Raw genomic sequence first — 25351 nt, forward strand, 5'->3', positions numbered from 1 at the left:
CTATGGACTTGGACCCCAAGATCCCTCAGATCCTCCTCACTCCCAAGAGTCTTACCATTAATATTATATTCTGTCATCATATTTGACCTACTGAAATGAACCACCATTTTATCCAGGATCTCGCTGTATTCAGCAGTATTCATCTTCTTATCAATCCTGACCATACTTTTAGTCCCTGCTGCTGAAAAGCATTCCCATAGCATGATGCTATGTCCATCCATACTTTACAGTAGGAATGGTGTTACCTGTGATGCACAGTATTAGATTTACACCAGATGTACTGCTTAGTATTGATGCCAAGCAGTTCCACTTTTAATCTCATCTAACCACAAGACATTCTTCCACTTCTTTACAGTATCAAACTGATGTTTTACAAAGTCTGTACTGGCAAGGTTATGTATTTTTAGGAGTACATGTGACTGCAAAGAACAGTTCACTATGCCTTCATCCACAGTTTGAGGAGGCACTGCGTAACTTCAAAACGAAAAGAATGTAGGCAAAGTTCTGATAGCAGTAAATAAGTGGGGAGAAAACAGAAAATGCTGGAAACACTTAGCAGCATCTGTGCAAAGATTAACAATTAAAGATTAGTTTTATTTATCACATGTGCAGACATTGAAGCATCCAATGAAATGTGTCATTTGCATCAATGACCAATATAGTTTGAATACAGGTTGGTGGCAGCCCACAGTGTCACCTTGCTTCTACGCGATCATGGCATGTCCACAGCTCACTAACCCTAACCCATACGTCTTTGGAATGTGGGAGGAAACCAAAACTCCTGGAGGAAACCAAGGTCATGGAGGCAACATACAAACTCCTTACAGACAGAGTCAGAATTGAACCCGGGTCACTGTCGCTATAGTGTTACACTAGCCCTTCGCTACTGTGCCGAATCATGTTTATGATATAAAGGAGATTTCTGGATTACCAACAGAAGCATTTATTTGTCTTTATTTACCTCCTGTAATAATAGAGGAATGAGAAATTAAGCCAGGATTTGTACTCTATTAGTGCTCCATCTATAGCTTCCTAATTTAAGAACTAAAAATGACAGAAAACTGTACCAAAAAGGTTTGAAAGGTATTTTTCTCTGGAGCTCTTGTTGCAGCATATTTGCATAATGTTGAATATAGAACTGTCCATTCATCAGGAAAATAGAGCATCTTCTTCAAATGTAATATTTTAAAATAGCTTTTAAAAGGTTTTTCTTGGTATATTTAAAAGTGGTAACCTGTTATAATTAATATAGCTTAAAATAAGTTCATCACAAATCTTAATCATAATTTTAGTCCATGATATGCTATTATATATAGGCTGCAGAAATTGCCAGCACCATGCCAGGAGAACACCAAGATCAATGTTTCAATGTACATTATTTGCAGAAAGACAAAATCTTATAAGTTGAATCTTTCAGCAACTTCTCACTCACATCAGCCTAATTATGTTACCATTAATTACCCTTCTCATTGCAGCTCTGAGCAATTGTAATGTTTAGTTTTCAATATCTAGTGATAAATATTTGGCTTTATTGATAGGAATGATGTTACTGGCAGAGATTTAATTTAACTATCAGCATGGCTTTATCCATGAAATAAATAATGTTAAATAATTAATGGCTAATTAACATTATAATTTCTCCATATTTTGCAGGGGATTATCAGTAAATTGTCAACATTGAGCAGCACCATAGGAATACTTTCAACAGAAGAAAAGAAGCAACTGAAGGACATGGCTAATTACTAACTTCTTAATGGTCTAATACATAAAATAAATACATTTGAAGAAAGATTTTGAGACACATATGCAAAGGTGTGAGGTCCAAGTTGCAGTCAGTGTTGTTTTCCAAACTGCACTAACATGGAACACCTCTGAATCAGAATCAGGTTTATTATCACCGATAAAAACACAAAATGCTGGCAGAACTCAGCAGCCCAGACAGCATCTATGGGAAGAGGTAGTGACGACGTTTCGGGCCGAAACCCTTCATCAGGAGTGAAGTAACATGGGATGGTCGAGGGGGGATAAGAAGTGGGGGGAGGGATGGAGTAGAGAGCCGGGAAGTGATAGGCTGGAGGGAAATGGGCTAGGGGAAAGGTGGAGAATTATGGGAAATAAAAGAGAAAGAAAGGTGGGGCTGGGGGGAGATTATAGTGAGGGGGGTAAAAGAGAGAAAGAGAACCAGACTAAAATAATAGATAGGGATGGGGGTAAGGGGGGGCAGGGGTATCAATGGAGGTCTGTGAGTTGAATGTTCATGCCGGCATGTAGGAGGCTACCTGGGCGGGAGATAAGGTATTGCTCCATCGACCTGCGTGTGGCCTCATCTTGATGGTAGAGGAGGCAATGGACAGACATGTCGGAGTGGGAGTGGTCTGTGGAATTGAAGTGAGTGGCCACAGTGAGATCCCGCCACTGCTGGAGGACTGAGCGCCGGTGTTCGGCGAAACGGTCTCCCAGTCTGCGGCGGGTCTCCCCAATGTATAAGTGGCCACATCGGGAGCACCGGATACAGTATATCACCCCAGTTGACTCACAGGTGAAGTGGTGCCTCAACTGAAAGGAGTGTCTGAGGCCTAGGATGGTGGTGAGGGAAGAAGTGTGGGGACAGGTGTAGCACTTCTTCCGTTTGCAGGGATGAGTGCCCGGAGGGAGGTTGGTGCGGAGGGATGGGGGGGATAAATGGACAAGGGAGTCGCGTAGGGAGCGATCCCTGTGGAAAGCTGAGAGTGGGGGGGGGGGGGGGGAAGATGTGGCTGGTGGTGGGATCCCATAGGAGGTGGCAGAAGTTACGGAGGATTATACGTTGGATCTGTAGGCTGTTAGGGTGATAGGTGAGGACCGGGGGACTCTATCCCTGGTGGGCTGGGGGGGGGGGGGGATGGGGTGAGGGCAGAGGTGCATGAAATATGGGAGACGCGATGGAGGGCAGAGTTGATAGTGGACGAAGGGAAGCCCCTTTCTTTAAAAAAGGAAGACATCTCCTTTGTCCTAGAATGAAAGGCCTCATCCTGAGAGCAGATGCGGCGGAGGTGGAGGAATTGAGAGAAAGGGATAGCATTTTTGCAGGAGACAGGGTGGGAGGAGGAATAGTCTAGGTAGCTGTGAGAGTCGCTCGTGTTGCCTTTATTATCACCGACTTGTGTTGTGAAATTTGTTAACTTAGCTGCAGCATTTCAATACAATGAAATATATAATACCGAAAATAAATGAATAAATAAGTTGCAGTATATGTAGGTATATTGAATAGATTAAAAATCGTGAAAAAACAGAAATAGTATATATTTAAAAAGTGAGGTAGTGTTCAAGGGTTCGACGTCCACCCAAGAATTGGATGAATTTAGCAAGGGAAGGCAGTATTACAATGGGGAATCTGAACAAACAAGGCTACCAACATTATGCCAATGCACTCCTCTCATCCTCCAGGGCAGAACTGTCTTCCATATATTTCCCAACACTTATTGGGTGAATTCTGCCCCCTAGGTCTCCAGTATGTTAAACTTCACACAAGAGCAGTGGTCCCATTTGTGGTGAACTACATATACCTGTCTGGACACGCCCCCTGCTGACTGCTCCTGTGGCTCCTCCCACAGACCCTGCTGACTGCTCCTGAGCCCCTCCCACAGACCCCTGCTGACTGCTCCTGAGCCCCTCCCACAGACCCCTGCTGACTGCTCCTGTGGCTCCTCCCACAGACCCCTGCTGACTGCTCCTGAGCCCCTCCCACAGACCCCTGCTGACTGCTCCTGTGGCTCCTCCCACAGACCCCTGCTGACTGCTCCTGTGGCTCCTCCCACAGACCCCGGTATAAAGGCGATTGAGGCCTGAGCCCAGCCCTCAGTCTCCAGGATGTAATATGGTGGTCAACTACCGCTTGTTCTTTATTCCAGTCAATAAAAGCCGATACCTCGACTTCACGTCTCAGAGAGAGTTATTGATGGTGCATCACCATTAAAATCAATGGAAGAGTTCAGCTGCTGGCAAGGGAAGAGGACTTTTATGTCTGAATTCGTTAACTTAGTTTAAATGTGTTTGAGCACCTCTCAATTTTTTAACATCCTTTTAAAATAATTTTAATATTTCATGGCAATATTGTTGCTTTTGAGCCAAACTCAAGTGATTTTGAATGTAAATGATATGCAAAGGCATTGAAAAATGTGACAGCTTTAAAACCCAGTGAGCCCTGAGTTGGGGCCACCAACCAATGAGTCCTCATCCTGTACGTGTCAAAGCCTGATATCCATCCATACAGCTGGCCAGAACTGTTGGGTGCCCAGTGCCATACAGCCCTGCACAATACCACCTGATGTGCCAGGATCTAGCAGGAATTAGATGCCAGGACCATGCTGGAAGAAACAATACAGTTCAGTGACAGTGTAATCTCAGGGCACTGCAAGATATTCTCCATTAATGGATTCAGCTCAGATGCAATGAGGGACTAGATAGCTGATCATTATTTAAGGGGCAGCCTCTGTATTTTATTCAGGGGATTTGCTTCTCATTTTGACTGTCCAACTCCTTCATCACATTCTTCAAACTAGGATCACAACAGAGGGTGTCTGCTACAATAAACTCACCTCAACAGTTCACCATGAATCACCTCATTACTTCCAGCAGTGGGTTTTGTTGGGAAGCATCAGTTTAAAGAGCCCAAGTAACAACAGCACTTCACTGGGATTAGTTTATGGTTGACAAAGGAATCCTAGAATTATGCATGGTTTTGCTGAAGCCAGGGAAATAACTTCCCAGGTCAAACAAGTGTAGTTTCTCCGTGCAGGGAGATGTTGTAAGCAGTAAATTTTCTCATTTCTCACACAAGGTGGCAAACATTTTCCAAAAAGAGTCATAAGCCATCTAACTTTTTCTATGGGTCCAGAAATTTTACCTTGATCCTCGAAAGGTTAAGCGTTGTGTGGCAGGAAGTGAATGCGGCTGCAAACTTCAGAGAGGCCGTCCTGTTCAGGAACCATGCATTCCTGGTTGCAGTACCTTTGAAGTTACTAGATTGAGTTAGGAGCTGTTGCTGTGGGGCTGTGTTTTCTGAAAGTGGATCTGTCTGTGTGAAGAGGTTTCTTTGCTCTGGGGTTAATCAGGGTAAGCAAACAGAGCTCTCTGTATATAACGGTTATAATGAGATTCTTCGTACTTTTGGGGGTAAAGTAGGCTGAAGTTGCAAGCCTTTGATGTTGATTGGCAGCAGTGGGCTGAACTCTCTGGGTGACCTTGCCCCATGCTCAGTAGGTCAAATGTTTGTCTGAGGATGACTGACACTGGGTGTGGACCTCAATGGTTTTCTGCATGATACTTTAAGTTTGTAAAAGTTTCTCACTTATTTTGAAGCTCCCAAGGCTCCCAGTCAGATTTGACAACGCTGAAACAAACATCTGAAAAAAAACGACAGGTAAAGCCTTTGAACCTGCACAGATACTTCACTTCTTAATATTAGAAAGAGCTATAATTCTAATTTAGTCATGTATTCCTTACATGTACTGGCTATAATTAGGAGGAATATGGAAGGATGAAACTTTGCTAGTTATGTGAAAAGGTCTTATGGTAAACTTTTTCTTATAACGACATTATACAGTAGCTCGTAATACTATTCAGCCTCCAACCCTATGTTCATATGAATGAGTACTACAACCAGGGATCAATTTAACTGAGAATTTTGAGTTGTGGATCAAATGCTCCATTATCACAGATGAGTCAAAAAAAGGGAAACATTGAAAAGCATGAAAAACTAGAAATTGAAAAACTGAGCAAGAGAAAATCTGCTGTTGCTGGAAATCCATCAATAATCACAAAATGCTGGAGGAAATCAGCAGGCTAGGCAGCATCTATGGAAAAGAGTAAACAGTTAATGTTTTGGGTCGAAACCTTTTATCAGGACTGAAAAACTAAAATGTCAGCAGTTTGATAGTATTCCACCTCCTTTGCTCAGTACTTAGTTGAACCACCTCTCGCAGCAATTACACCCAGTGGTCTTTTGGATACTTTTGGTCTTCTGAGGGTGCTCAAAGCCTGTGCCCCCCAGCTATGTGGAGTACTTCACCATGTCTTCAACCTGAGCCTGAGTCTCCAGAGGGTTCCTGTGCTGTGGAAGACGTCCTGCCTCATTCCTGTACCGAAGACGCCGCGCCCCAGTGGCTCCAATGATTACAGACCGGTGGAATTGACCTCCCTGACCTCCCATGAAGACCCTGGAGAGACTTGTTCTAGAGCAGCTCTGGCCTATGGTTAGGCCACACTTAGACCCCCTCCAGTTCGCCTACCAGCCCCGACCAGGAGTTGAGGATGCCATCGTCTACCTGCTGAACCGTGTCTACACCCACCTGGACAAGCCGGCGAGCACTGTGAGGGTCGTGTTTTTTTGACTTCTCCAGTGTGTTCAACACCATCCACCCTGCTCTGCTGGGTGAGAAGCTGTCAGTGATGCAGGTGGATGCTTCCCTGGTGTCATGGATTATTGATTACCTGACTGGCAGACCACAGTACATGCGCTTGCAACACTGTGTGTCAGACAGAGTGGTCAGCAGCACTGGGGCTCCACAGGGGACTATCCTGTCTCCCTTTCTCATCACCATCTACACCTCAGACTTCAACTACAACACAGAGTCTTGCCATCTTCAGAAGTTTTCTGATGACTCTACCCTAGTTGGATGCATCAGCAGGGGAGATGAGACTGAGTACAGGGCCACGGTGGGAAACTTTGTCACACAGTGTGGGCAGAATCATCTGCAGCTTAACGTGAAAAAGTCTAAGGAGCTGGTGGTGGACTTGAGGAGGGCTAAGGCACTGGTGACCCCTGTTTCCATCCACGGGGTCAGTGTGGACATAGTGGAGAATTACAAATACCTGGGGATACAAATGGACAATAAATTGGACTGGTCAAAGAACACTGAGGCTGTCTACAAGAAGGGTCAGAGCGATCTCTATTTCTTGAGGAGACTGAGGTCCTTTAAAATCTTCCGGACAATGCTGAGGATGATCTATGAGGCTGTGGTGGCCAGTGCTATCATGTTTGCTGTTTTGTGCTGGGGCAGCAGGCTGAGGGTGGCAGACACCAACAGAATCAACAAACTCATTTGTAAGGCAAGTGATGTTGTGGGGGTGGAACTGGACTTTCTGACAGTGATGTCTGAAAAGAGGATGCTGTCCAAGTTGCATGCCATCTTGGACAATGACTCCCATCCACTCTATAATGTACTGGTTAGGCACAGGAGTACATTCAGCCAGAGACTCATTCCACTGAGATGTAACACTGAGCATCATAGGAAGTCATTCCTACCTGTGGCCATCAAACTTTACAACTCCTCCCTAGGAGTGTCAGACACCCTTAGTCAATAGGGTGGTCCTGGACTTATTTCCACTTGGCATGATTAACTTATTATTATTTAATTATTTATGGTTTTATATTGCTATATTTCTACACTATTCTTGGTTGGTGTGGCTGTAATGAAACCCAATTTCCCTCGGGATCAATAAAGTATGTCTGTCTGTCTGTCTGTCTGATAAGTCGCCATTAGCTTTGCACAACATGATGGAGCAAAATTTGCCCATTACTCCTGACAGAATTGCTCAAGCTGTGCCAGGTTAGTTCGGGAGTAGTGATGGACAGCAATCTTGAGGTCTTGCCAAGATGTCAAGATGGCACCAGTGACAAATGTGACTAGTGGCGATGTCCAGCAGATAGTTCATGCAAGTACCTCTTCTTCTCCTTCTTCTGTCAATCTGCTACTCATCTGTGTGCAATTGGAGCATGTAATTTACAATTTGATAATGTCTTTTTGGAGTGATCTTGCACTTCTCCTGTCTCTGAGGGAATTAATTCAGCATTGTTGAGAGTAACTCAAAGCAGCCCTGTATGCACTTCTCTACCTCCCTTCACCATAATTTCTGTTCCTTACCACTGGTCCTGAGGAATTTCTTAGCCTATTCACTAAGAGTAGATGTATAGCCAGGAGATCTGACTTTCCAAAGTATTAAAGATAACATGAGAGAATTTCGAAGAAAAGCAGGGGAATGCTGCACAGTGTCTTTCTTTATCTCTCAATCAATATCACTAAAAACAAATGACCCTTTTATTGTCCTATTGCTGCTTGTGGGAGGCTGCTGTGGCTGCAGATTTCCCAGCTTTACAGCACAGTTCATCCTTCAAAAGTACTTAAAATGCTGAGAAGAGCTTTAGAACATACAAAGGCACCACAAAACTGCAGGTTTATATTTTTCTCTCCAGTTAGGTAAAAATACCAGACATTTTTATGCAGGTTAAAAAGAATTTGCAGAAGTAAGGTAAATGACAGTTCGTTTCCGTGCTGGTGATGGTTGCTGACAGTTCAGTGCTATACAGGGAATCGGGAGGATTCTGGATCTTTCATGTCATGGGTCCTTCACTTAACTGACACGTGAATGATTCAGCCTCCAACAATGTAGCCTCTACTACACTGAACTGGAATGTCAGTCCAAAATTCATGCTGAGAACCCAGTAGGCCATAGAGCCTCAATCTTGGACTCAAAGTCAAGAGACCTCCAATAAGAAGACACTCATATGTATGCTTCCTTTAATGCCATTCCTAAAGAACGTGTGATCCTTCATGATATTGCTGGCCTTTTCCTGGCACCTTTCTGTATATACTTATGTCTAGAAGGCAGGTAGGCCTGTGCCAGTGATGTACTGGGCAGCTTTGATTCCCTGTTGCAGACTCTGCCAGTCTGCCACAGTGCAGCGTCCATACCAGTGATGCAACACATCAGGATGCTGAGGTCAAGGCCTTCATCTGGACTGAACAAAAGCTAGGGGACAGCCAGTATAAAGAGGTGGTGCAAGAGCTGGCAGAGGGGGCAATAGGCCAATGATGGAAGGGGAGAGTGAGAATGATGGGTAGAAGTAATGAAGGGCGATGGAATCTGATTGGAGAGTAAGGGAGGTGGGGAGTGAACCAATGAGAGGAAACCACAAGACATAGGAGCAGAATTAGGCAATTTGGCCCATTGAGCCTGCTCTACCATTCAGTCATGGCTGATACTTATTCCCCTCCTCAGCTCCACTCCCTGGCCTTCTCCCCGTAACTTTTGATGCCGTGTCCAATCAAGCACCTATCAATCTCTGCCTTAACTATACCCAACAACCTGATCTCCACAGCTGCCTGTGGTAACAAATTCCACAAATTCACCACCTTCTGGCTAAAGAAATTTCTCCACATCTCTGTTTTAAATGGATGCCCCTCTATCCTGAGACTGTGGCCTCTTGTCCTAGTCTCCCCCATCAGGGGAAACATCCTTTCCACATCTACTCTGTCTAGGCCTTTCAACATTCAAAATGTTTCAATGAGATACAGATCCAGAACCAACAAATATTCCTTCTATGAAACCCCTTTTATTGTAGCCTGGGAAAAATACACACTCAGGACAACAAATACTTTTTCACGTCTTTAACTCCTTCATCTGTTTTAGTTGTTTTAATGCTGAAAGAGGGCATCAAACTATGAACAACAAAATGAATTTAAAAATCACATTTCCTTCTGTTACAATCTCAGCTTAAGTTCGGTCCACACACACGTGTATCAACAGTTACATAAGGAGTATGAAAATAAATAAAACAAAATATACAAAACCAACATGGCAGTGACAATTCTAAAAAATAATACAAGCAAAGTTAGAATCCCACCACCCCTGTGCCTTATACAAAACATCAATAATATGAATAAATACGTCTCATCTTTATGAAGGGCCATACTTACTTTTGCATACACATGCTTTTACAAAATAAACTTTTACAAAACTTTCTCAATATATTGCCTTGAGTTCAATTACTAAAAAGACTAACCTACTAGGCCAATAAGGAATTTGCATAACCACGCTATCCAGCGCCAATAGCTTACTCGTGAATATCTAAAGCATCCACATGTAAAGCATGTCAAATTACCAATATTGTAGAATAACCAACAAGTTTAAATGAATTTATGCGGATATAATCAAATATTATTCACCATTCCTCACCACATGTCCTGCATTTGATGTTCATTCTAGAACATTGTAACTCTTCTTTCTACTCTGCATGTGCATAATGACATCACGAGGGACAGGCAGCTATTTCAGCATACCAGGCTGAATACATAAGTGCACTTTAACAATAAAAAAAATTCAATGGTCACCTGGTTACACTTTCATTCCTGGAATCATCCTTGTGAACCTCCTCTGAACCCTTTCCAGTGCCAGCACATCTTTTCTTAGATAAGGAGCCCAAAACTATTCACAATACTCAAGGTGAAGCCTCACCAGTGCCTTATAAAGCCTCAGCATCACATACCTGCTCTTGTATTCTAGACCTCTTGAAATCAATGCTAACAGTGCATTTGTCTTCTTCACCAATGACTCTACCAGCAAGTTAACCTATATGATGTTTTACACAAAGACTCCCAAGTCCCTTGGCATCTCAGATTTTTGGATTTTCGCTCCATTTAGAAAATAGTTTGCACATTTATCTCGACTACCAAAGTGCATGACTGTGCCTCTTCCAACATTGTATTTCATTTGCCACTTTCTTGCCCATTCTCCTAAACTGTCCAAGTCCTTCTGCACCCTACCTGTTTCTTCAACATTACCTGCGCCTCCATTGGTCTTCATATCATCTGCCAAACTTGGCAACAAACCCAGCTATTCTATTATCTAAATCATCGATATACAGCATAAAAAGAAGCAGTCCCAACACCAACCCCTGTGGAACACCACTAGCCACTGTCAGCCAACCAGAAAAAGATCCTTTTATTCACATTCGCTGTCCCCTACCAATCAGCCAATGACCTAACCAGTATCTTTCCTATAATACCATGAAGTTTTAACTTGGTAAGCCGCCTCATGTGTGGCACCTTATTAAAGGCCTTCTGAAAGTCCAAATATACAATATCCACCGTTTCCCCTTTATCTATTCTACTTGTAATCTCCTCAAAGAATTTCAACAGATTCATTAGTCAAGATTTTCCCTTAAGGAAACCATGCTGACTTTGTCCTATCTTGTCCTGTGTCACTAAGTACTCCATAACCTCAACCTTAACAATTGACTCCAACATCTTCCCAACTTCTGTGGTCAGGCTTACTGATCTGTAATTTCCTTCCTGCAGCCTTCTTCCTTTCTTAAAGTGTGGAGTGACATTTACAATTTTCCAGTCCTCTGGAACCATACCAGAGTCCAATGATTTTTTGAAAGATCATTACTAATGCCTCCACAACTTCTATCGCTACCTTTTCCAGAACACTCGGGTACAGTTCATAGGACCAGGTAATTTATGTACCCTCAGGTCTTTCAGCTTTTTAAGCACCTTCTCCCTTGTAGTAGTAACTGCACTCACTTCTCTTCCTTCACACTTTTTAATGTCTATCTCACTGCTAGTGACTTCTACAGTAAAGAAAGATGAAAAATACTCATTTAGTTCATCTGCCATCTCCATGTCTGCTGTTATTATTTCTCTGGCCTAATTTTCTAGTGGTCCTATATCCACTCTCATCTCTCTTTTATTTTTTTACATATTTGAAAAAGCTTTTGCTATCACTTTGATATTGTATGCTAACTTGCTTTCAAATTTCATCTTTTCCCCCCTAATGATTATTTTAGTTGTTCTCTGTAGGATTTTAAGAAATTCCGACTTCCGGTAAGATGGCGATCGCTTAGCTGCTCCGAACTTTTGTTCCGTTACTGTCGCTACCTTTGCGCTAAATGTCTCCATTTTATAAAGCTTAGTTAGGAATTATTTCGGTATCTCTTACTTGCCTGTGAATATATCTAACCTACAATGTCTAGCAAAAGTTCTAAATCCGGGAGAAAAGAAACTACGACCTCGTCGGACGTGACGATGGAGGCGCTTGAAAATCTCCGAGACGAAATCTTAAAGCAAATTAAAACCGCTTTCAAACAGTTAGAAGAGAAACTGGATCGGATCAACGATAAAGTGGACAAACATGCTGAACACTTATCTCGCATCGATTCGACTTCTGAAGCTTTAGAAAGTCGGGTTCGATACTTGGAGACTCTCTGTTCCAGCTTAGAGGAAAAATCTAATAAACTTCTTTCCAAAATGGTGGATCTCGAAAACCGCAGCAGACGCTGCAACATCAGAATTCTGGGATTACCAGAGGCAACTGAGAAGGGGTCAACCGTGAAGTTTTTCGCCGAGTTTCTCTGTGAGATATTCGGGAAGGATCTGCTTCCAAACCCACCCGAGCTCGAACGGGCACACAGGGTCTATGTCTCCCCCGGAATTCTGGGCACCCGTCCGCGACCAGTAATCTTGTGTTTCCATCAATACCAGGTAAAACACAGTCTGATTGTGGAGGCACGTCGCAGAGGCTCTTTTTCTTTCCAGGATACAACCATTCGCTTTGTGGAAGATTTTGCACCCCAGACCTTAAAGATGCGCGCTGAGTATAAAGGCGTAATGAAAGTGCTTTTTGATCGTGGTTTCAAACCTTCCTTTCGTAATCTTGCTGACCTAAGAATCAAGTTTAATACCGGGGAATTCAAGTGGTTCAAATCAGCGAGGGAAGCTGAAGCGTTTGTGGCAAGTCTTCCGGCTATCCAGTCATCTTCGGAATCTGATCGGACCTCCTAAAATGGTGGATAAGTACTCCTCGTAGTAAAATTACTTTCTCTGGACTCGGAATTCACTTGAATCACTCAGACATTATTCACTGAAACTCTAAAGGCTGTTGACAATCTCTCCCGGGATTTGGTGTGTGTGTAATCTATTTTTACCTCTGTATAACTTTACCTACAGAGTTCTACAACTAAATCTAACTTGTTTTGGAGGTTTGAAGTCTTTAGTGAAGGCCTCCCTGTTTGTCGGTTCACAGTTCAACTGCTGATTTATTTTTCCTCTGTTTTAAATACTTATTTATTTTATCTTTTTCTTTTCTTCATCCCCTTTTTTTTTCCATTCTCTGAATGTTTTTTTCTCCCTTCTCGGTAAACGGTTGATAAATACTCGTCTTGAATTTATAATTCTCCCCTTCCTCTTTTTTTTCTTTTTCCTTCTTACCTTTTTTTTTCCCTTTCTCTTACTTTATTCTTCTATAATATTTCGCGGGTAGGTTAGTTTTGGTTTTCTTCCGATTCGCTCTGTATTAAGTTGTATATCTCGGCAGAAGGTGTTCTAATCTGTAGTTATGTTTTCTAGTGCATAAACTAGTTACTGTTTGTTATAGCATTTATACGGAACTGCTGTCAATGACACAGATCTGGAAGTTGTATTTGGGTTAATTTTTCTGGTAGAGCTAGCTACTTGTTTTGGTAGCCGTCTAGTTTTGGGTTGTGCGGGTGGGGTGAGTTTTCTAGTTCCAACATTTCTTTATTGTTTAGGACATGTTTATATTTTGACCTTACGAATCTATGTTTACATCTCTGCTCCCAGACTGCTATTGTACCGCTTGATTTTTTATATGCATTAGTAATTGATAATGGCTAGTGCACTTAAGTTTGTGAGCTGGAATATAAAGGGACTGAATCACCCTGTTAAAAGGAGGAAGGTATTCTCACATATTAAACAACTCAAAGCTGACATTGCTTTCCTCCAAGAAACTCATATTCATTGTTTCGATAACTCCCGGCTTCTGTCCAAGTGGGCGGGTCAGCATTTTCATTCATCCTTTGCCGCTAAAGCTAGGGGAGTCTCCATTCTTATTAACTCAAATATTCCTTTTGAACTCCATAATAAAATATCGGACACAAATGGCCATTTTATTATTGTTTCTGGTAAACTATATAACACTAAAGTTGCACTAGCAAACCTGTATGCCCCCAACTTTGATGATGTTAACTTTTTTGAACGGTTTTTTTCCTCACTACCAGACTTAAACTCATACTCTCTTATATTGGGTGGTGACTTTAACTGTTGGTTGGATCCTAAACTGGACCGATCGTCCTCTGTTACCAGATCACCTAACAAATCTGCCTTAGCTATTCAGTTGTTTCTCTCTAATTTTGGTATCTCTGATATATGGCGTTTCCTCCATCCTACAGAGAGAGATTATTCCTTTTTCTCACATGTTCACCATACCTTCACTAGAATTGACTATTTCCTACTCGATAACCAACTTATCCCATTTGCCCACACTTGTGACTATCAGAGTATACTGATTTCTGACCATGCCCCAATTACCCTCTCTCTGAACTTTCCCGGTCTCCCTCAGAGGAACAAACACTGGCGGTTCGATTCAACTTTATTATCGGATGATGATTTCGTAAAATTTATTAAAGACCAGATAACCTTCTATTTTAACACTAATACATCACCTGAAGTTCCATCCCAGTTTGTCTGGGATGCCATGAAAGCATATTTGAGGGGTCAAATAATCTCTTACACAGCAAATCTCAATAGAAGATCCCGTGCAGATCGATTAGACCTCATTAACCAGATTAAAGATTTGGATCAAATATATGCCCAAACTAAGAACCCTGAATTATACAAGAAGCGCATTGAACTCCAAACTAAATTTAACCTTCTGTCCACTCAACCTGTCGAACGCCAACTTCTCGAAAGCAAGAGCCGCTTTTACATTCATGGGGATAAGTCTGGTAAATTCCTAGCCAATCAGCTGAGGCGTTCTAAAGCCAAACAACATATTACAAAGATCCGGAAGGAGAACGGAGACTTTACATCGGATCATTTAGAAATTAATGACGCATTTAAAAATTTTTATTCTCGGCTTTATTCCTCTGAATCCCTGAATGACAATATCTCTGTGGATCAATTTTTACAGAATCTGAATATCCCCTCACTTTCATCTGATTTCAAAGCCAAACTTAATGCCCTTATATCACTAGAAGAAATATCTTTTGCAATTTCTGCACTGTCCTCAGGGAAATCTCCTGGACCTGATGGGTTCCCTGTGGAATTTTATAAATCATTCTCCTCACTTCTTTCTCCTCAGTTACTTTCAGTACTATCTGATTCGTTTAACTACGGCAAATTGCCACCCTCTTTCAATGAGGCATCTATTATTCTTCTTTTAAAAAAGGGCAAAGACCCAACAGAGTGTTCCTCGTACAGGCCGATCTCTCTGCTCAATGTTGATGTAAAGATCTTAGCTAAAGTGTTGGCTCATAGATTAGAAACCGTTATTCCCTCCATTATTTCTGATGACCAAACAGGCTTTATTAAAAACCGTCTCCCTTTTTTTAACATTCGGCGTCTATTTAATATTTTATACTCAGTTCCAACTGGGACTCCAGAATGTGTTATCTCCCTTGATGCGGAGAAAGCATTTGATCGTATAGAGTGGAACTACCTTTTTGCAGTCTTAGAAAAATTTGACCTCGGCCAAAGTTTCATCTCTTGGATCCAATTGCTGTACCTGTGTCCTACTGCTTCTGTTCTAACTAACTTTCAGAAATCCCAAGTATTCAATCTCAAACGTGGCACCCGTCAGGGATGCCCCTTAAGTCCCTTTCTCTTTGATTTGGCTATAGAACCTCTGGCGATAGCATTTCGAAAATGTCCTGAACTGACCGGGATTTGGAGAGGGGGTGTTGAACATAAAGTCTCTCTCTATGCTGATGACTTACTACTCTTTCTCTCATATCCGTCTACATCCTTACCTCTAATCTTTTCACTTCTTGACCAGTTTAGCCAGATCTCTGGCTATAAACTCAACTTACATAAGAGTGAACTTTTCCCAATTAATAAAGAAGCACAAGAACTAATATTTCGAGATCTCCCTTTTAAAGTAGTCCATAATCAATTTACTTATCTTGGAATTACAGTCACAAGGAAGTTTAAAGATCTCTTTCGTGAAAACTTTGTCAACCTTTCATATGCTACAAAACAGAGTCTGGTACAATGGTCACCTCTATCTATGTCCTTGGTAGGTCGTATCAATGTTGTCAAAATGTATGTTCTCCCCAAATTCTTATACTTATTTCAATCTATCCCAATTTTTATTCCTAAATCTTTTTTTGATTCCTTAGACTCTATTATTTTGTCATATCTGTGGCAGAATAAGCGCTCTAGAATTAATAAAATCCACCTCCAAAAATCTAAAAAAGAGGGTGGCATGGCTTTACCTAACTTTCGCTTATATTACTGGACAGCTAATATACGTTGTGCTGCCTTCTGGTCTTTCTTCCACGGTCAACCTGAGTGCCCTAACTGGGTGGCAATGGAGTTGAGCTCCACTAAAGAATTATCTATATCTGCACTTCTTGGCTCTGCACTCCCTAGCAGTCTGCCCAGATCAATAGCTAATCCTCTGGTTAGACACACTTTGCGTATATGGGCTCAGTTCAGGAAATGCTATGGTTTCCAGGGGTTTTCCATTTCTAGCCCTGTCGCACATAATCACCTTTTTTTACCTACCACATTCGATTCAGCATTCCATGTTTGGTACAGGAAGGGCATTAGACATTTTGAAGATCTCTTCATTGATAACCGCTTCACTTCTTTTCAACAGCTCTCAATGTTAAGTTCAACCTGCCTAATGCTCACTTTTTCAGATATCTCCAAATCCGACACTTTACTGCTCCTTTAATTCCTAACTTTCCTGAAATGCCTGCGAAAAATGCTATGGACCTATTTCTCTCCATTAATCCACTAGGTAAAGGTTTAATTTCAATTATCCAAGATAAACTAGCAGCCTTACGACGGGCCCCTGTGGATAAAATTAAAATGGCCTGGGAGCAGGATTTAAATATCTCCTTATCCGAGGAGAGCTGGGACTCAGTTCTCAAATCGGTTAACTCAACCTCTCTTTGTGCTCGCCATTGTCTCTTACAGTTTAAGATTGTTCATAGAGCCCATATGTCTAAATCTAAACTATCTCGATTCTACCCTGGCATTAGTCCGCTCTGTGATAAATGCAAGAGGGGCGTGGCCTCTCTCATCCATATGTACTGGCTCTGTCCTAGCTTGGAGAAATTCTGGAAAGATGTCTTCACTACACTATCAGGTATTCTGAATCAGCGCCTAGAACTTAACCCCTTAATTGCTCTGTTCGGTTTTTGGGGCGAGACAGATTTCTGTCTGGGTCCGACCAAAGGCCGAATACTATCCTTTGCCTCTCTCCTGGCGAGACGCTTGATCCTCCTTAGATGGAGAGATGTTGCCCCGCCCACTCATGCGCAATGGCTTAACGACATTATGGCCTGCTTGGACCTCGAAAAAATTCATTATTCAGTTCTTAATTCGGATCTAAAGTTCCATAAGGTCTGGGGACCTTTTATCGAGTACTTTCATAACCTTCCTCTTGACTAGGGTTTTTTTTTCTTTTCAGTCCCTTGCTTTCAGCTCCTTTTTTTTTCTGGTAGTAGGCATTATTATCCTCTGTTGCTAAGTGTATTTACAGTCTGGGAGTTTGACTGTCCGGACTTATACTCTGTATATTGTGTGGTGGTTGGTCTGGAATTGTTGTTTTTTTTTCTTGTGTTGTGGGGTTTGGGGAGGACACTAAGCTCACTTGTCTTTAATTTAGGTGCTTTTTTGTTAAATTCTCTTCCTGTGTAGCATATTGTTATTGTATACTTAACCTTGCTCTGTATTAATGCTCCTCATTGGGATTTGGGGTTTTTAATTTTGTAAAATGTTTTGAAAAACTAATAAAAAAATTTAAAAAAAAGAAAAGAAATTCCCCATCCTCCACCTTCCTGCTAATTTTTGCTTTGCTGTATGCCCTCTTTTTTGTTTTTACATTAGCCTTGACTTCCTTTGTGACCTGCAGTTGTACTATTCTGAAATTTGAGCATTTCTTCATTTTTGGAATACAGCTAACCCGCAGCTTCCTCATTTTTCCCCAGAAACTCACGCCATTGCTGCTCTGCTGTCATCCCTACCAGCATCTCCTTCCAATTTTCTTTAGCCAGCTCCTTTCTCATACCACTGTAATTTCCTTTACTCCACAGAAATACTGCTATGTCAGACTTTACTTTCTCCCTATCAACTTTCATGTTGAACTCAATCATATTGTAATCACTGTCTCCTAAAGACTCTTTTACTTTAAGCTCCCTGATCACCTCCAATTCATTAAAAACACCCAATCCAGTATGACTGATCCCCTAGTGACCAACTGTTCTAAAGAGTCATCACAAACTCACTCTCTTGAGATCCATTACCAATCTGATTTTCCCAATCGATCTGCATGTTAAAATCTCCCATGACTATCATAACATTGTCTTTTTGATACACCTTCTCTATTTCCCATTGTCATCTGAGATCCACATCCCAGTTACTATTGGGAGGCCTGTATATAACTGCCATCACAGTCCTTTAAACCTTGCAGTTTCTTTGTTCAACCCACAAGGATGCAACACCTTCTGATCCTATGTTACATCTTTCTACTAACTTGATGTTATTCTTTACCAGCAGAGCCATGCCACCCATTCTGCCTAACTTCCTATCCCTCCAAATCAGTGTGTAACCTTGTCCATTCTGTTCCAAACTACAATCATCCTTCAGTGATTCAATGATGACCACAACATCATACCTGGCAATCTGTAATGGTGCAACAAGATCATCCACCTAATTTCTTTTACTCCATGCATTGAAATATAACATTTTGAGTAATGTATTTGCTACCCATTTTGATTTTGTATCCCTAATGCACTGATAATGGCTGCAATGTTGTCGTATCATCTGCCAGACCTACCTGATAGTCTGACTGCACACTATCTTTGCTTTTTTACCATCCGTACTATCCTGAGTCCTTTCAGTTCAGTTCCTAACCCCCTACCAAATTATTTTAAACTCTCCCCAATAGCTCTATCAAACCTGCCCATGAGAATATTGGTGCAATCCGTCACTTTTGTACAGGTCTCACCTCCCCCAGAAGAGATCCCAATGATCACCTGCACCAGCTTCTCACCCGTGCAGTTATCTGCCAAATCATCCTGTTTCTATCCTCTCTAGTGCACGGCACAGGTAGCAATCCAGAAATTACTATCCTGGAGGTCCTGCTTCTCAGCTTTCTACCAAGCTCTCTAAATTCTGTCTTCAGGAATCCTTTGATGTTCTTTCCTATGTCATTGGTACCAATATGTACAAAGAGATTTGGCTGTTCCCCCCGCCCCCCCACAAAATGCTGCCGATGCAGTCCGAGATATTCCTGAGCCTGGTACCTGGGAGGCAACAAACCATCCGAGTGTCCCATTCACATCCACAGATTCTCCTGTCTGTTCATCTGACTACTGAGTCCGCTGTCACTACTGCTCCCCTCTTCTCCCTCTTGCCCTTCCTGCACCATGGACCCATGCTCAGTGCCAGAAGTGGAGAGCATGGCTGATGGGAGGTGGAGAGCGTGAGAGAGGGGAAGGAACTGGGGTGGTGGGTGACAGGTGGACCAGAGGAGAAAAGAAAAGGAAAAAGGGAAGAGGGGAATTGGTTTCCAGAAGTATGAAAATTCTACGCTTCTTAGAAGTTTGCGAAGATTTGGCATGGCATCTAAAACTTCGACAAACTTCCTTTTGTATTGGAGAGTATACTCACTGTTTGCATCACACCTGGAATGGAAATACTTGGGCCCTTGAATGGAAAATCCTACAAAAAGTTATGGATGTGGCCAAGTCCATCATGGGTATGTCCTTCTCCACCATCGAGCATATCTACACAGAGCACTGTCGCAGGAAAGCAGCATCTAACATCAAGGACTCTCTCCATGTAGGCCATGCTCTCTTCTCGCTGCTGCTATTAGGTAGGAGGAACAGGAGCCTCAGGACCCACACCACCAGGTTCAGGAACAGTTATTAGCCCTTTATCATTAGGCTCTTGAACTAACGGGTATAACATCATCCAGCTTCCCTCATCCCATCACTGAACTAATCCCACAACCTATGGACTTACTTTCAAGGACTCATCACCTCATGTTCTTGATATTTATTGCTTTTATTTTTTCTTTTATTTTTTCAGTTTGTTGTCTTCTGCATATTGGTTGCTTGTCTTTCCTTTTGGGTGTGGTCTTTTGTTGATTCTATCATGTTCCTTGGACTTACTGAGTACGCCTGTAAGAAAAAAATCTCTGGGTTGTATATGGTGATACATACGTAGTTTGATAATAAATTTACTTTGAACTTTGAAGTTGGAGACTGCCCAGGTGGAACAATTATATCAAGGTCAGATGTTATTTTAGGATACTTATATTAGGACTTTCTCTGACGTCAAATTGCCAGCATGGATACAGCTAACAGGGTGAGCAGAGAATGATAGAAACACTCAACAGATCAGAATGAGAAAGCTAGGTTCCTGTTCTAAATAGGATCTTCCCTTGAACTGAACAATAAACCTAAAAGGCAAATCAGAGTAGGTAAATCCCCAGGACCTGACGGGGTATTCCCTCGGACCTTGAGGGAGACTAGTGTTGAAATTGCAGGGGCCCTGGCAGAAATATTTAAAATGTTGATATCCACGGGTCAGGTGCCAGAGGATTGGAGGATAGCTCATATAGTTCCGATTTTTTAAAAAAGGCTCAAAAAGTAAGCCGGGAAATTATAGGCCGGTAAGTTTGACATCGGTAGTAGGTAAATTATTGGAAGGAATACTAAGAGATAGGATCTACAAGTATTTGGATAGACAGGCACTTATTAGAAACAGTCAGCATGGCTTTGTGCGTGGTAACCAATCTATTAGATTTTTTCGAGGAAGTTACCAGGAAAGTGGATGAAGGGAAGCCAGTGGATGTTGTATATATGGACTTCAGTAAGGCCTTTGACAAGGTCCCGCATGGGAAGTTAGTTAGGAAGATTCAGTCGCTAGGTATACATGGAGAGGTAGCAAATTGGATTAGACATTGGCTCAGTGGAAGAAGCCAGAGAGTGGTAGTGGGTGATTGCTTCTCTGAGTGGAGGCCTGTGACTAGTGGTGTGCCACAGGCATCAATGCTGGGTCCATTGTTATTTGTCATCTATACCAATGATCTGGATGATAATGTGGCAAATTGGATCAGCAAATTTGCTGATGATACAAAGATTGGAGGTGTAGTGGACAGTGAGGAAGGTTCTCAAAGCTTGCAAAGGGATTTGGACCAGTTGGAGGAAAGGGCAGAAAAATGGCAAATAGAATTTAATGCGGACAAGTGTGAGGTATTGCACTTCGGAAGGTCAAAACAAGGTAGAACATACAAGGTAAATGGTAGGACACAGAGGAGTGCAATAGAACAGAGGGATCTGGGAGTACAGATACATAATTCCCTAAAAGTGGTGTCACAAGTAGATAGGGTTGTAAAGAGAGCTTTTTGGTACATTGGCCTTTATAAATCAAAGTATTGAGTATAAGAGTTGGAATGTAATGGTGAGGTTGTATAAGACATTGGTGAGACCGAATTTGGAGTATTGTGTGCAGTTTTGATCACCTAATTACAGGAAGGATATTAATAAGGTTGAAAGAGTGCAGAGGTTTACAAGGATGTTGCCGGGACCTGAGAAACTGAATTACAGAGAAAGGTTGAATAGGTTAGGACTTTATTCCCTGGAGTGTAGGAGAATGAGGGGTGATTTGATAGAGGTGTATAAAATTATGATGGGTATAGATAGAGTGAATGCAAGCAGGCTTTTTCCATTGAGGCCAGGGGAGAAAAAAATCGGAGGTCATGGGTTAAGGGTGAAGGGGGAAAAGTTTAAAGGGAACATTTGAGGGGGCTTCTTCACGCAGAGAGTGGTGGGAGTGTGGAATGAGCTGCCAGATGAAATGGTGAATGTGGGCTCACTTTTGACATTTAAAAAAAAACTTGGACAGGTATATGGATGAGAGGGGTTTGGAGGGATATGGCCCAGGTGCAGGTCAGTGGGACTAGGCAGAAAAATGGTTCGGCACAGCCAAGAAGGGTCAAAAGGCCTGTTTCTGTGCTGTAATGTTCTATGGTTCTAAGTGAGCTTTGACTGTCTGGGAATTTGGTCAAGACTTCCACTAGTCTGCTACCCAATATCTTCAGCGGAAACTGGTTGGAAATCTTGTTCCAAGAAAAGGCTTTGCACAACAGGAACACTTACAGAAAAGTTGGCCAAAGAAACTAGACACCTAACAATTTCAGCTGAAAAATTACTTCATGTGTGCTTGGAAGAAATAGTTTTACCTTCTAAATCTCAAAACCTGGTGTTCACCTTTCTAAAAATATGATTTTATTCTTAAAATTATTTTCTGTATTAAAATTCTACTCATAGTTACAAAAATGATTGAGTCAAGCTGATGCGAGAGCCAAGGGACTATTGTCCTTGTGAGCTGTAAGTAAAGTACTTAGAATTTTGTAACACATGGCACACTAAGGAAATCTTTACCCAAAGGATATTAAGACAGCTCTTGTTCTAATTTTACAGAATATATTAAATGTCTCTCTGTATCAGTTTCTACTGGGAATAACATAAACAATCTTGACATGTAAGAATGAACTTTATTATGAGTGACAGTTTACTGTTTCTCACAGCAGGTCTTTGATCTATCTCTATTTCATGGTGTGTCGATTCCACACATGATTATTTTGGCTTTCAGTAGGTGAAAGTGTTTGATGAATTTGATGCTAACTGTCAGAGGTGTGCATATCATGTCAACCTTTGAGCTGAATAGGAGCAGATTAATAATAGCACTAACGTGAAAATATCAAAACCAGCAAACAATGAGAGAATTGGCTTGCGCGAATAATGATTTGATTCCTTTTCCTGCGTAAATGGCAGTACGGGGGAAGAAATAAAATCTTCGACCAAACATTTGCTGGAAAAATAATGTAAAATTAAACTCTTGTGCTATTTTTAATGTCAAAGCCTTCCAATAAGTTGTGACTCACGTCAGAATGTATAGGTGGTTTGCAAACCTTGCAGCTAAACTCAAAACCAGGATCTTGCTGACAATCATTTAAAGAATTTATGGAAATTGCCTTATTTGTTCCTGTATAACAAATAAAAATGAAGATTGACACTTGGAAAGCAAGGAGCTTATTAATGAGAAATGTAATAGCAGAGGCTAGGCACCCTGTGGTGAGATGCCACACTGAGTGATATTTTATTCCTTTCTCGAAGAGTAGATATTGCTGTCAAAGCCAGCATTTGCTAAATATCTAATTGTCTTGAGAAGGTGCTGGAGAGCCTCCTCCTTGCTGAAGGTATCCCTACGATGCTGTCAAGTAAAAAGTTTCAGAATTTAGATCTAGTGACAGTAAAGAACCAAGGTGCATTGTGTAGGTGGCACACACTGCAGCCACAGTGTAATGGTAGTGTATAGATTCAAGGTTTAGTAGTCAGGTTGGCATAGACTTGGAGGGGAACCTAAAAGTGGTGGTGGTGCTCCCCTGTGCCTGCTACCCTGGTTTTTCTTGTAGTTAGAAATATGAGTTTTGGAGTTGCTATCAGAGAAATCCTGGTTGGAATCCTGGGTGTAGTGTAGCAGTTAAAGTGGCACTATTACAGTTTGGGGTGTCGGAGTATAGAGCTCAATGCCAGTGTTATCTGTAAGGAGTCTGTACTATATGCCTTCACCATGGAATGGGTGGGCTTTACCCAGGCCCTCCAGTTTCCTCCCACAGTCCAAAGATGTACCACGCAGGATAATTGGTCATCATAATTTGTAGGAGTTGCTGATGTGGTACAGCTCGAAGGACCAGTAGGGTCTGTTCCACGATGTAATGCTAAATAAATAAATAAATAATCACCGTCCATTTTGTAGATGATACATCCTGCTGCCACAGTGTGACAATAAGAAACTGATCGATCACCCTGAGACCACAAAGTCTTTTTGCCTTTTACAAGGCACATTTCAGGAATGTGATGGAATGTTCCCCAGTTGCCTGGATAAGTATAGCTTCAATAACTCTCATGAAACTTTATTCTATCCAGTACAAGGTAATGCATTAGATTAGCACCTCATCTACCCTCCCATACATTGAATCAATCCACTACTATTGCACTGCGACTGTGGTTCGTGGCACTAACAAAGTTCATTTCAGTTTATTTAATTGTATTACTCTCACAGCACCTCCTAATTCCAAAATCCTACCACTAAGGAGCTCTATAAACTCTGGTTAGGTCACACTTGGAGAATGGTGTTCACTTCTGGTTGACTCAGTTTAAGATGTGGAAGCTTTAGAGATGGTTCAGAGCAGATTTACCAAGGACTGGAAAGCATTGGTGGAGGTTGAAGGACAGGTTGATGGAGCTGGGGCTTTTCTCTCCGGAGTGAAAGAGGATGGGAAGTGACCTGATAGAAGTGTATAAGATTATGAGAGGGATCATCTCAGAGGATGGCCAGCACCTTTTTCCTAAGGTGGCAAAAGCCAAACTCAGAGAGTGGAGGAAAATTTATGGAGATTTCAGATATAGGTATTTTACACAGATAGTAGTAGGTGACTGGAACACACAGCTGAGCGTGGTGATAGATACTGATACAATAGAGACATTTAAGAGACTCTTAGATTCGCACATAGATATAAGAGAAAATGGAGGGCATGGGCTATGCAGGAGTGAAAGGTTAGGTTGATCAAGCAGTACATTTACACAACATTGTGGGCACAACATTGTGGGCCAAAAGCCCATACCACTATATGTGCTGACTTACTCTATGTTCTATGTTAAAGAAGAACAGCAGACAAATAAGACCATCATGATCTACAAGTCACACAAAATCCTGACATGGAAATAGATTGCTCATCACTAGGTCAAAATCCTAAACCTCCCTACCAAACACTGTTGGAGTACAGAGTATTCACAAGAAGCGCTGCAGAAGATGATGAAAGCAACTCACCATCAATTTCGCATGGCAGTTAGGAATGAGTAGCAAATGTTGGTCTAGTCAACAAAGTCTACATCCTACGAAATGAATAAATAAAAGAAATGCTCAAAGTCAGATTTCAGTTCAGAAACAATCAAACCATTGGAGTTCCAGGCTGACAATAGTAAATGTTTTCATTGGTTTTTAAAAATTCTTTTATGTTATTTCCTCATTGTTAATAATCTTTTTCCCCATGTTTTCTCATCCTATTTTTACTTTGGTAAATAGTCACGTCTCAGTCATTTGCTCTATTCCCTTCTTCATCTCCAGATCTCATCACGTAAGGAGATAAAACGTTTGAGCCCTTAATTTGTAATTCCAGCAATTTGTGGTAGAAATAAAAATAACATTTAAAGATGGGGTGGGGAGAGAGGGTGAGAGCTGAAGAAAATATCTTATCTCCAGTGCATGCCACATATAACCCCACCCTACAATTAACTCCACTCCCACCCTGACCATGTATTGCATACCCACTTTTTCCCTGCTCCCACCCTGAAAAACTCTGGCCAAGTAAGTTTGACTATCTTTTTCACTGCAGCTATACTTCAGTAAATACATGTCCTACCACTTTATACAACTTCTTAATCTAAAACCATCAGACATACAGTACTGTGAAAATGTCCCGGGCATAT

Source organism: Hemitrygon akajei, chromosome 9, assembly GCF_048418815.1.
Source record: "Hemitrygon akajei chromosome 9, sHemAka1.3, whole genome shotgun sequence".
Classification (NCBI taxonomy): domain Eukaryota; kingdom Metazoa; phylum Chordata; class Chondrichthyes; order Myliobatiformes; family Dasyatidae; genus Hemitrygon; species Hemitrygon akajei.